Source organism: Myotis brandtii, unplaced genomic scaffold (assembly GCF_000412655.1).
Source record: "Myotis brandtii unplaced genomic scaffold, ASM41265v1 scaffold105, whole genome shotgun sequence".
Lineage (NCBI taxonomy): Eukaryota > Metazoa > Chordata > Mammalia > Chiroptera > Vespertilionidae > Myotis > Myotis brandtii.
In genome coordinates, this window is record NW_005353538.1 from 5,912,838 (window position 1) to 5,921,515 (window position 8,678).

Below are 8,678 nucleotides of genomic sequence, written 5' to 3' on the forward strand. Positions count from 1 at the left end.
CAGGGGTGACTGCACAAGAAATGGGGAGCAGAGAGGGGGTTTTTGTCTCACTTTTCCTGTGCACATCTTAGAGTTGCCAATCCATCTATCATAATAATACTCAGCCTTATCCTCAGGCTGCAGCCCAGGGATGTGCAGAACGTCTGAGTTCGTTGAGGCATCTTTGGATCCAGAGAATTGGCTAGGGACCCTGAAAACCTGGTGCTTATCTGAGTCTGATTTAAACAACTGGAGATCCTGGGAAGGGCTCCCAGGCTCCTGCTTAAACCACCTGACAGCAAAGCCAGTGCTCAGGGTGCATGTGAGTCTGGCTGTTTTTCCTGTAGGTGCAGAGAGGAAGGATGGCCGAGTCAGCACAGACTGGAAGAGGACACCTGCCAACACAGACACTTGCCAGCGATGCGGCAGGAACCCGGGTCAAGTTTCTTAGGAAACGAAGCATGTAAGGAATAAAACAGAATTGAACAAAACAGAAGACCTTGTCCCTGAGGCCTTCCCTACCTGTGCAGTGAGGGAGGCGCATGAGGTGGAGCGGGGACCAGAACCTGGTGCACAGAGACCCGGAGGCGCACACTGGGGCTGGGCTGCCTGGGGCCTCCTGTTTTTCTCCAGTCTCTGCCAGAGGAGAGGCAGTCCATCCACTGACTGCCCGGCCCCTCCGTGAGCCCTAGTGCCGGAGCTAAGCTCACACCCCAGACTGAGGGAGATGACGGTTAGCTTTACCCCTTGGGAGAGCTGTGGAAGGAAGAACACTTCCAACTGGGTCCTCATCTGTGAGCCCCTGGCTCAGCCCCCAGGCCCAGGCTCCTTCCAACTAACATCCTCACTGAAAGATGATCTCACAGTGCCCCCTGGTGGTCACAGGACACACACTTCCCCATGGCCCTAGGGCAGTGATGGCGAACCTATGACACGCGTGTCAGAGGTGACATGCGAACTCATATTTTGGTTGATTTTTCTGTTAAATGGCATTTAAATATAGAAAATAAATATCAAAAATATACATCTTTGTTTTACTATGGTTGCAAATATCAAAAAAAATTCTGTATGTGACACGGCACCAGAGTTAAGTTAGGGTTTTTCAAAATGCTGACACGCCGAGCTCAAAAGGTTCGCCATCACTGGCCTAGGCCCTGGGAGCCCAGCTGTTTTCTGCTGCTCAGCAGGACACTGTCTCTACTCCCTCACCCATGGTCTGACTCCTTGATACTGTGATTCTCAGTCACTGTCCGTTGATTTTTGGTTGTTTGTTCTGCTTTGTTTTTGCAACAGCTTCAACATCTTTAATTTGTTTTAAAAGATATCTCAATATATTATGTATTTTTACCTTCTTGTTCATTTGCAAAATGTATTTGCAAACAGTATTCCTAGACTTAAATTTTTCCATTTAAATGTTAGAAAAAAGTGTCACATTTTCCAAAAATTCTGGCTGGTGTTTGTTAAAACACATTTTTAATATAGATAAGCAAAATTTTCATACTTTTTTGGATATTAATCTTTTACATCAACACATCTATTTCTACATTAATTCGGGTGTTTTTTCCCCTTTGTAGGGATTTTATTCTGTCCTAAAATGTCCACTGGCAGCCTTTGCCATGTGGTTGTCTGGAGTCCACGTGGCTGTGAGGTCAGTGCGGATGCCCTGTGTGGGGTGGGGAGGGAGGTGAAGGGCCACGGTCAGGCTCCATCGGAGTCCCGGTTCCCAGGGGCACTGCCTGGGCGGAGGCATCAGAAGACACAGGCTATGCCAGGGATGGTGTAAAGTGGTGACTGAAGTAGAGACATGCTCGAGAGGAGACTCTACAACCATCCTGGAATAAAGGTGAGAACCTTGAGGCTGCAGCCCCTGTCACGGGCCGATTCCATGGGACGTCCCTGTCTTCTGGTCCTCACATGACCAGGCTGGCTTCCTGCTGTCCATTTCACTGTCTCTGAGAGCAATTCTGTCCCTGAACAAGGACACTGTGCTGTGTGCAGGTGTGCGGTTTGAAGGTGTCATTTCAGCAGTTTCTTCATGTCAGTGATGAGAGTGCTCACAGCTCAGCTGCTGACAACTCGAGGAAAACGATACAGCAACGAAAAGAAGCTCAGCATCGTTGATCTTCAGGGAACTGCAAGTCAAAATTGCAATGGGGCACAGCTTCACCCAGACTGGAAGGGCTGTGATACAAATGAGAGAGAACAGCACTTGTCTGGGGGGATGAGGAGAACTTGGAGCCTCATACATTGTTGTAGAAATGAAACCAGCGCAGCCATATTGGAAAGCATCTGACAGCTCCCCAAATAACACTACATGACGTTCCCATATGACTCAGCAATTACATTCCACGCTGCCTCCCAAAAATGAAAACACGAACCTACAAAAACAAAAACATTTACACCAACGTTCCTCGCAGAATTATGCATAACACACACAAGGTGAAAACGAACCCTAAGGTCCATTGAGGGATGAATGGAGCAGCAGCATCTGGTCTGTCGATGCAATGAGTGTGACTTACTAGTAAAAAAGTGGCTGGCTTGCTGATCCCTGCCCCAGCATGGATGGACCTCACACACAACTAAGAATGCAGTGGAATAGTAACAAAGGGCCATGTATTTTCTGGTTACATTTATATGAAAGGAGCATCTACATTGAGAGGTGCTACGAATGCTTTACAATAGGTTATAGTGATGGCTTTACAGCTCTGTAAACACACTGCACAGCAATGAGTTGTACACTTTAAATGGGCGGCCTTTATGACCTGTATCTTATATCCCAAGCTATTAAGAAAAGGAACAGCATGAGAGGCAGCAATGGTCACTGACACTTTGAAGTTGATCTGTGCCAGCAGAGTTAGGACCTCAGACCCTCTGGGGTGCCCCTGAGACACCCTCCTTGTTTGTCACAGGCAGTCATAGGGTTACAAGGGGAACAGGGGCAGGTTTTGGTCTCAGTTTCTCAGGGACTTGGAACATTGTGTCACCGTAGGAGCTATTGTCAAAAGCAGGTCAGTAATAATCAGCCTTGTCCTCCACTGAGGCCGATGATCATCAAATCGGCTTTGTGACCGGACTCAGGGACGGAGATCTGACCTGGGATCCCCGAGGGCCGAGAACTTCCGAGTATCACAGTTTCGGGGGCCGCACCAGGAACATGTACCGGCCGGCACCATAGCTTCCAACATTTTTGCTGTTTCCAGTGCAGAAGAGGGTGAAATTCTGCCCCAAGACTCTGACACAGGCTTTCTGCACAGCCCAGACTGTGCCCAGGACCCTACCACAGAGGAGTGGAGACTCAGAGAGGTGAGTCTGGAATTGTTTATCCCAGCATGTTCCCCAAGTGTCCCCCATAATCACTTCTCCTGTTTCCACTGCCAGGCACCTGCGCAGCGAGGGAGGAGGGTGAGGAGGAGATGACCCCACTCTGCTTCTGAGCCTCACAAGTGGGAGAGCTGCGTAATCTCTCTTCTCCTCCCGTGGGAGGACAGAGGAAGCCTTCACGCAAAATGTTCCCTCCTCCTGGTGTCCCTGGGCCTAAATTTGGTGAAAGCCGAGTCTGGGTGTGACTGGGGAGCCGCTCCTGGGGCTGTGGGACATCACAGCAGCTGGTCCCCAGTGAGCACAGAGCAGAGCCCAAGGCAGGGATCCTGCCCTCACAGACCCTCAGGGATAGGCCCACAGTGCCCCCTGCTGTCTCAGAGTCCAGATGCACGTTTTTTAAAACCTGTGCTTTCTTTCTTTTTAATTAAAAAAAATTCATGTTGACATTATTGCAAGTGTTCCCCTTTACCCCCCTTTACCCCCTCCAGACCTCCCCCTTATCCCCCTCCCTTGGCCTTCACCACTCTGTTGTCCGTGCCCATGGGGTCTGCATATATGTTCTTCACCTCCTTTATCCAGTCACCCCACCCCCTCCCCCAGATGCACTTTGATGGAACGGATGTGCAGGAGCTGAGCAGGAAGAGAGTGAGACTCTGGTCCTCAGCCCTGCCTGACACACTGCTCACCCCACCCAGAAGGGGCTTCTCATCCCCCAGGGCTCCCTATTGTGCTGCAGGTGACCTCATCATAAAGTCGTCCTGTGCTCCTCCCAGCATTTAGATAATTATGTGTTTGGGGCCATAAGTGGCTAATCTGCACCAGTGAGCAGACGGTCAGAGGGCATTCACACCCTTCACACACTCTATCTGGGGCCAAAAGGCACCAGGTTTTTTCTTTCTCACCACATGTCACTTCCCAACATGGAAGCCAGTCTCCATAACCCTCTTCACTTGCCCTTATCTTCACTCTGAAGAGGCAGGATCCATAAATACAAATTCACAGGAAAGTGGTAGGGAGGGTCAAGATGGTGGTATAGGTAAATGCAGCACTCACCTCCTCCCACAACCACATCAAAATTACAACTAAACTATAGAACAACTATCTTCAAAACCACCTGAAATCTGGCTGACTAGACATCCTACAACTAGGAGAATTAATGAAGAAGCCACATTGAGACTGGTAGAAGAGGCAGAGGCGTGGGATGGGCTGGTCCAACACCCACATATGTGTTTTTAATCAGAGGGATATCTTGGCTGCAGAAGTCCCAGTGAGGATCAAAGGGCCCTAGCCACACACCAGACCCCACAGGCCAGGGTTTCAGAGCCAGAAAGAGAAATCCCCATAACTTTGGGCTGTAAAAATCAGTGGGGTTTGTGGCTGAGTGAGATGGAGGCTGCTGGAGGTTCCTCTTAAATGGCCTATGCGTGGACTTACTTGGACTCACTCCCTTGGAGCTCCAGCACTGGGGCAGCAGCTTGAAAGGATCCAGGGACAGATGGGGAGGAACTAAATTACTTGGCATCAGAGCAAGAACTGGGGGCAGCTTTCTCCCAGACAAAAGTGCTGGCAGAGCTCATTGTTCCTTTGATGAGACCTCCCTGCCACAGTACCTACAGGCCTTTGCCATATCTGAGTCTCCATCAACCTGGCCCACATTGTTCGCCCTGCCCTGGTGATTCCCTGAGACCGCCCCCCCCCCCCACCCAATTTTCAGCTCCACCCAAGCTGTTTGCAGTGGCTTTTCCATATGAATGGCCTGTCCTGGCTCAGGCTTCAGAGTTTCCTAAATCTCTCAAACAAGCAGCAGCTGGCCTCAGTGTGCCCCATACCTCTCTAGAAGTGGTCCTAGGCCTGGCACTAGCAGCAGCCTGATTTGGCACACAGCTTTGCCTCTCCTGGGCACCTCCAAGCCCAACACAAGTTGCAGCCATCTGCAGATTGCTCTGTAGCTCATTCCCCAGGCAGGGCACAGGCAGTAGCTGACTTTGCACCTTCCAGGAGGCCCCAGAGCCAGTGCACCCAGTGGTCAGCTTCAGACTAACCCAGATTACAACCTACCACATCTATGATTAACACATTCAAGGGGTGGACTCCTTGAGCACCAAAGCCCCACTGAAGCAAGTCCATCTTCACTGTGGTGTCTCTTGCACAGCAGCTCTTCTGATGTAGTCACAGCTGGTACACACAGAAATCAAAGCTCACCTACAACAGGACAATGCACACAACACACACAGGGCTGTACCTAGAGTGCCCAGCTCAGGTGACTTGGGAAGCTGAGCCACTGAGTCCTACAGGACACCTACTACACAAGGCCACTCTACCAATTCCAGGAGACATAGCAGCTCTACCTAACACATAGAAACAAACACAGGGAATCAGCCTAAATGCGGAGACAAAGAAACATGTTGCCAATAAAAGAACAGAAGAAATCTTCAGAAAAACAAAACCAAAAACACTAAGTGAAATGAAAGCAAAAATACTACCAGATACAGAGTTCAAAACAATGGTTATAAGGATGCTCAAGGAACTTAATGAGAACTTCAAGGAACTTCGTGATGACTTTAATGACATAAAAAAGGACCAGTCAGAAATGAAGAATTCACTAACTGAAATGAAGAATAATTTACAGAGAATCAACATTAGAGTAGAGAATGCTGAGAATCAAATCAGCGATTTGGAATATGAGGAAGCAAAAACAACAACAACAACAAAACACACCCAATCAGAACAGCAAAATGAACAAAGAATTCAAAAATATGAAGATCGTGTAAGAAGCCTCTGGGACAACTTCAAGCATATTGGCATTCATATCATGGGGTGCCAGAAGAAGAAGAGAGGGAGCAAGAAATTGAAAACATATTTGGAATAATGACAGAAAACTTTCCTTGCCTGGTAAAAGAGATAGACATATAAGTCCAAGAAGGACAGAGTTCCAAACAAGAGGACCCAAAAAGGCCCACACCAAGACACATCATAGTTAAAATGCAAAAGGTTAAAGGCAAAGAGAGAATCTTAAAAACAGCAAGAGAAAAGCAGTTACCTGCAAGGGAGGGCCCATATCCTGACAGAAATTTTGCAGGCCAGAAAGGCATGGCAAAAAATATTCAAATGATGAAAAGCAAGGACCTACAACCAAGATTACTCTACCCAGCAAAGCTATTATAGAACTGAGCTTCACACTAGAAAAAGCCAAAGGAGTTCATCACCATCAAACCAGTATTAGATGAATTGTTAAAGGGTTTTCTTTAAGAAGAAGAAGAAAAAAATAAAAGATAAAAAATATGAACAAGAAAATGGCAGTAAATGCATATCATCAACAATTGACTGAATGATTTACAGACAACATCATCTCAATTTCTCTAACACTGATTCAGATTAAAACCCATAGATGCCCATGACCTAGACCAGTGGTTGGCAAACTCATTAGTCAACAGAGCCAAATATCAACAGTACAACGATTGAAATTTCTTTTCAGAGCCAAATTTTTTAAACTTAAACTATATAGGTAGGTACATTGTTATTAACTTAATTAGGGTACTCCTAAGGCTTAGGAAGAGCCACACTCAAGGGGCCAAAGAGCCGCATGTGACTCTCGAGCCGCAGTTTGTCGACCACTGACTAGACAATTTTGTTTCACTGCTGTGGCACTCAAACCCCTGGAAAGCACTAGCACTTAGTAATTAGACAAAAAGTATTTTTGAGTGAAAAAAATTGTCAATATAAAATGAAAAAAGTTTATCCACCCCTTTAAACACATGGGTGAAGCAGGATGAAGACACACTATTACAAAGTTGCTGTGATTTGTGTTGTAATCATACACTCTAATCCCAGTCATAACCATTGAGCCATCCTAGAGTCATCTGCATACCTCACCGAACATCGAAGCAATTCCCAGCTTAATTAGAATTCTTAATTCTTAGAAATTTTGATCTTTTTAGTGATAAGTAAGTAATTAACATTCCTCAGATTGGCAAATACATTATAGAACTTCCAGAAACAGGTTCTTTCATTGGCAAATACACTCACGTTTTCAAGAAACATATTTGAAATAAAATACAAGATATATTCATTAACAGATCCAAATCCACCCTCCAGCTTCTCTGCAATAAGCCAAAAGTAGGCATACTTGGATTAATATTTCAGTAATCTGTTATTTTAAGATATCTAGATATCCAACAATCTTCATCACTTAACCCAGTAAAACTCCAAAGTTCCAAGTTATCAAAGACTTTGGGAAACTATGTTTAGGTATAGATAATTATTACTGAAAAGCTTTATTAAACCTCTTCATTTTAGTTATATCCACTTATTAGTTCTTAACTTTATGAAATTTTAAAGCCAATTATTACCCTGACAAATTTTTTAACAGAGATAAATAACATTAATTTATTCTTGCAAATCCAGGCAAACAAATTTACATTTTATGTCAATAATTTAAAGGACATCAATTAAACTTAAATGGCCCACTTGGATTCCTGGTGATTATTGCATTCCTTCAATGTACTTAAAAGTGAGCTGTTTAATCGTCCAGTGTGCTTTGCCATTTTTAGGAGGCTGGAGAGCAGGCAGGGGAAATATCAGGCCCTGTGCTTGGATTTAAAAGCGCTTCACAGTTTTCCTTTCACCAGCTAAACATTTTAAATGGCTGATGTCTTGAGAGGGAGAGCAGGGAGAGTCCCTGAGATAAAGACCTCTGGGCAGCTGCTGGGAAGTCCCTGAAGTCCCTGTGATGGATTCAGGCTTCCAGGAGCAGCGGGGCCCCCCAGCCCAGGCTCTTGCAATAAAATACCATCATCCTCTTAGTCATGGGAGGACAAGCATATTGAGTCCATTCAGATAAAATCCATCCGAAGGGATTATTCTCAGGAACTGAGGTGTTTGCCCCATCTTATTAATTTCCCTTAGTAACTAGCAAAACAGACAGAAAGAACTATGTCATTATACATATCTTTATATACAAAAAGCTAATATGCAAAGGGTCCCCTCAGGAGTTTGACCGGGAGACCGGGAGTTCAATTGCTCACTATGACATGTGCTGACCACCAGGGGGCGGCGCGAAATAAAGGAAGGCCCCGATTGGCCCTGATCACCAGCCAGGCCTAGAGACCCTACCTGTGCATGAATTTTGTGCACTGGGCCTCTAGTATATCTATAAGCAATGTTACAGCAGAAATATAGAAGCCTAGAGCAATATGCTGTGTGCAACCAGAGATGGAGTTCTTGGCTCGTGTGCCCTCTCTAAACTGAACAGGCCCCTGCAACCAGAAAAGCGTTTTTGACCTGGAGCCAATTAGGCTCAGCCCAGGACTTTCAGATTCAGAGAGAAAAACAAACAAACAAATAAAACCCCTTAATGCACCTATTCAACTCTTAGCAAG